The 5,467-nt window shown below is 42.3% G+C and overlaps 1 pseudogene; it reads left to right on the top strand.

The window, feature by feature from the left end:
- Positions 1-629: 629 nt before the first annotated feature.
- Positions 630-1,642, top strand: LOC141574812 (glutamate receptor ionotropic, NMDA 2C pseudogene; annotated as a pseudogene).
- The last annotated feature ends 3,825 nt before the right edge of the window (positions 1,643-5,467 follow it).

The raw sequence follows: 5,467 nt of genomic DNA, 5'->3' as shown, positions 1-5,467 counted from the left end.
AGTTGCAAGGGCAGAAAAGTCAGCACAGTATTCCCTCACCTGCCAAAACTTCCGTCTCCTCCTCCTGAATTCAACCAGGCCCGGCCTGGTCGCACTTCCACTCTCCCCTGTTCGGAAGTTTTTTGGGGATGTCATGGAGATGGAGAGGGGGTAAAGCTGTGGCCGATGGCCAGCTGGGAGGGAGAACTGCATGCATGGGCACCACTCACCAGTGTGGCTGTTGGTCCCAGTCCAAAGCCATGATGCTCATTTAGCAGGGATACACGTCAGGCCCTTGGGTTATGGTAAAAATCCCTTCCCATCAGTGATGGCCTAGGGAGGCAGCTCATATGTGAGATACCTCAGGGTTTCAGGTGACTCTGAGCTCCGAACAAATCAACTGGGTCACACACCTGCTGTGGAAGAGCGGCTACTAACTGAGGCAATGGGGGGAGGGTAGGGATGTCCAGTGCCCAGGAGGAGGGGGCTCTGAGACAGGCAGGGTTATGCAGAGGAGGTTCCTTGGAGATGTTAGGTCCAGTTTAGGATGGAGAATGGTGTGTGTGTGTGTGTGTGTGTGTGTGTGTGTGTGTATGTGACAGAGCTGCCTGCCTTCCCCTGGCTGTGGGGCTGTCACCTGTAGGATAAGGATGCTGATAAGAGCGGGCACCCCTCACACCATTGTGAAGTAGGTCCTGTGATTGTTGCAGGCAAGAAAACATGGCTCAGTGAGGCTAGGCAACTTCCCCAAGATCCCACAATTAGTAAGTGGCAGAACTGGGACTTGAACTCAAGCCTCTCCACACAAATCCATGCACTTGGCACCAGATTAGCATTTGCTGTGTACCTTCCTGGGGCAGAACCCAGATGGATGAGTTTCCAAGCATGGTGTTCAACCATAAAATGGAAGTAATGAGCACCTAGCCTGGCATCTTCTTCCCAGCCCCCACCCTCTGGGCTGCGCTTGGATGCTCAGCTAACCTCTGTCTCTTTTTCTTTGTCTGTCTGTGTCTGTCTCCCTCTCTCTCTGCCTCTCTTTGTGGAAGGAGGCTCCGCCTCTTCTCTTTCATCCTCTGGATGTGTGCCCCTATGAAGCTGGCCTCCGCCTCCTCTCTGTCTCTCTTTTCTTTTTGTGCCTCTGCCTCCCTCCCCATGCCTACCCTGGTCTCTCTGCAGGACCCTCTGGTGGACATGGTGGGGGGCTCTGGGGCCAGCCTTGCTGCTCACCTCACTCCTTGATGCCTGGGCAGGGCTGGGCCCCGGGCAGGGCGAGCAGGCTGTGACGGTGGCCGTGGTGTTCGGCAGCTCAGGGCCATTGCAGGCCCAGGCCCATACCCGCCTCATCCCCCAGAGCTTCCTGGACCTGCTCCTAGAGATCCAACCACTCACCGTGGGGGTCAACACCACCAACCCCAGCAGTCTTCTCACCAAGATCTGCGGGCTGCTGGGTGCTGCCCGCGTCCAAGGCATCGTCTCTGAGGGCAACGTCGGCACTGAGGCCGTGGCCCAGATCCTGGACGTCATCTCCTCCCAGCCCCTCGTGCCTATCCTCAGCATCAGTGGGGGCTCTGCCGTGGTCCTCACCCCTAAGGTGCCTGTTCAGAATCATGTCCCCTCATCCCTGGGGCCTGGAGCCAGGCTGGGGCTGGGGGAGTGGGGCTGATTCTGGGCCAGGGAAACACTCAGGTCCTGGGAAGCTGGGATTGGGTGGGATCAGCAAGGAGGTGGGGGCTCAGGGAGACACGGGTGAGGCAGGAGAAGGCTGTGGGGATGACGTTCCCATGCTCTAGAGGAGAAACTTCCTGGGCTGCTTTGAAATTCATGTCTGGATGAGGGCTGGGCAGGTGGCAAACCCACCTTTGGTTCTGGGGGCAACCCTGGCCCACCTTCTCCCTGTTTCTCTGGCCTTCCTTGGTCAGGCTCCAGATCCAGGGCAAAGGGCCAGGCTGGGACCTGACGTAGATGACTGGCAGGGGAGGGCATTCCGGGACAGGCACTGCCTGAGGCCTGGGGGTGGCAGGCCCTCGCAGAGCTGGCCGTCCTGTGGGGAGAAAGTTCCAAACACATTCCTGCCCTCACAGCTGGGATAAGCCTCCTGAAGGAAGAACACAGGATGCCGTGCCACAAGGGAGTCTAATGGGGCCCCCTGTGGGTTGGTGGTTGATAAAAGTGCCTTAAGAAATATGTCTAAGCTGAGACCTGGGGGGTGAGGGAGGGTTGATAAGGTGTGTTGATAAGGTGGTGGGGGGCTCCAGGTAGAGGGGGCAGGTGGCAGGTGGTGCGAATGCCCAGCGGTGGGAAGGAGCTTGGGGTTTCTGAGGGACAGAGAGAAGCCTGCAGAAAGTGGTGGGGTCCCAACCACACAGGAAAATATTTGGATTTTACCCTAAGTAACTGCGGAGCTGAGGAAGCTTTTGAGGGGAGAGACTTATCTGATTTGCATTTCTTTTATGATTATTTTTCATTGTAGGGAATTTTGAGCAGACACAAAAGTAGACAATTATAATAATCCCATGTGCCCCTGGCTAAGCACGCCTCACCCTTACCCCCACCCACTTCCCCTCGTCTGTATTATTTTGAAGCAAAGCCCAGACATATTTATATCATCCATAAATACTTCAGTACACATATCTAGACGATAGGGCTTTAAAAATAAAACCACCATACATCATCACATTTAAAAAATAATAAAAATTCCTTATCCTCATTTACAAAAAGGATGTTTTTTACATTTTTGAAAGGGTGTCCAAAATAAAGAAATCAAAGAATATACCTGAAAAGCCACTGATAGGGATCAAAGAATACATCCATAAGTTAAAATTACATATTTTAATATAACAAAAATTGTGCCAATTACCTGCTTATAGTTTAAATGTTGAATTTCTGGCATTTCTTTTGGCTTTGTATCAAGCATGTAATCTCCTGTAAAGAGAAATTGTAAAATTGCCTTTTAGAAATGTTTTCTTTCTAATTACGAAGGTAATATATTTTAATGATAAATTATAGCAACATGCGACATACAAAAGTGACTCCTCAATCCCATTCAGAGAAAATCAATGTTAACTGTTAGTCACAGTCTCACATAAATTTTTCCAGTGTACATCCTACAATGTTTTGGAATTTTTTCTTACCCTTTACAATATATTTGAGCATCTTGCCATGTCACTACAATAAAGCTCTAAAAGGTTTAACCAAGTTTCATCAACAAGTATAAACATTACCTCCACACTTTTCCAAGAACAAGCGTTACCACTCTTCTAAATGTCTGCCATTCTTAGACATAAACAAACTTCTCCTTACATTAAAAAAACTGATATCTTAGCGATTACCTGTGGAGAGAGGGAAGGGGGAGGGGCAACACAGGGGTACGGAACTGAAAGATACAAACAATGATATACTGTATAGCACTTGGAATTATAACCATTATCTTGTAATAATTTTTAACAGAGGATAATCTATAAAAATACTGAATCACTATACTGTATATCTAAAACTAATATAATATTGTAAAGCAACTATACTTCAAAAATTTTAATAGTTTTTATACATGTACTTTTATTGGTATCACCTTTTAATTAATTAATTTTATTTAAGTATAGTCAGTTTACACTGTGTCAATTTCTGGTGTATAGCATAATGTGCCAGTCATACATATACATACATATATTAATTTTCATATTTTTTATTATAGATTACTACAAGATATTGAATATAGTTCCCTGTGCTGTACAGAAGAAACCTGTTTATCTATTTTATATATAGTAGTTAATATTTCCAAAGCACAAACTCCCAATTTATCCCTTCCCACCTCCTATCCCCCAGTAACCATAAGTTTGTCATCTATGTCTGTAAGTCTGTTTCTGTTTTGTAAATAAGTTCATTTGTGTCTTTTTTCTTTTTATGGTTCCACATATGAGTGATATCATATGGTATTTTTCTTTCTTTTTCTGGCTTACTTCACTTAGAATAACGACCTCCAAGTCCACTGATATTGCAAATTGCATTATTTTATTATTTTTTATGGCTGAGTAGTATTCCATTGTACAAATACATCACAGCTTCTTTTTCTAGTCATCTGTTGATGCACATTTAAGTTGTTTCCATGTCTTAGCTATTGTATATAGTGCTGCTATGAACATTGGAGTGCACATATCTTTTAAAATCAGAGTTCCCTCTGGATATATGCTGAGTGGGATTGCTGGATCATAGGGTAAGTCTATGTTTAGTTTTTTGAGGAATCTCCATACTGTTTTCCATAATGGCAGCAGCAAACTACATTCCCACCAACAGTGTAGGAGGGTTCCCTTTTCTCCACATTCTCTCTAGCATTTATCATTTGTGGATCACATTTTTAATACATATATGACTTTTAGTGTATGTGGCACCTTTTAAACATAAGTAGCACTATTTTAATATATGCAGTACCTTTTAAATCTATGTTTTGCCTTTTTAATTATGTATTAACTATATACACTTTTTTCTTTGAATCACTTGCCTATACAAGTTTTACTCTTTTCTTATTGAATTATAAAAGTTATTTTTCTATTAGACGAATTAGAACATTTCCTGTTATATGTGTGGTAAATATTTATTTTCCCCATTTTTTTGCCTATTTTCACCATTCAGAAATAATTAGTTTTAATACAGTCAGTTCTCCTATAATGGCTTCTGGGTTGGATGTCATGTTTAGAAAGATATTCACCTTTTCAGAGTCTACAAACATTTCCAAATGCATTCTTCATGTAATTTTATGTTTGCTTTTTTTAATGTTTAAATCTTTAACTTACCTGGAATTTATTTTGATATAAACAGTAACATATGGAACCAACTTCTCATCCAGCCTACCAAGTCACTAACATGTTGATGAAACTGTTAATATAATCTTTATTTTCTAATTTAATATAAACTTCTAAAGACTGCATCAAGTATTCTCTTAATCTTTCCAACTCTGATAATGAAAGAATTCCTATGAGCATCAATATATTATTATTTATGCTTTTAATTAGAACTTTAAGAGCAAAATCTAGTAGTAATTTTATTCCACCATAGTCACAGGAACTCTAAAAGCACTAAATTAATTGATTCACAGAAATATATAGCCCTAACAGCATTAAATTAACTGATTCATAGAATTATATAGCCCTAAAAGCATTAAACTAATTGATTCATAGAAATATATATGATACACACACACACACACACACACACACACACACACACACTCTTAACAAATATGTTTGTGTCCTTATGATACATGGCACATTATATATTTATATGTTGAGGTTTTAATACATTTAACTGAAAATTATGTTTTGAGTAAATTTTATACATTATTTATTCAAATGATTGAGAGCATATTTGCTATACTTGTATCCTGTATTTCATTACAGTTCTGTATTGATCCTGATAACAGACTGTAGTATATGCTTTCCTAACACTTTAGAAGGGTCAGGATGCAGAACACTATATTATTCAATATTAAAATGAC

Source organism: Camelus bactrianus, chromosome 23, assembly GCF_048773025.1.
Source record: "Camelus bactrianus isolate YW-2024 breed Bactrian camel chromosome 23, ASM4877302v1, whole genome shotgun sequence".
NCBI lineage: Eukaryota > Metazoa > Chordata > Mammalia > Artiodactyla > Camelidae > Camelus > Camelus bactrianus.
Note: the sequence above shows the minus strand (reverse complement) of the source record. Positions and strands in the feature narration are given on the sequence as shown.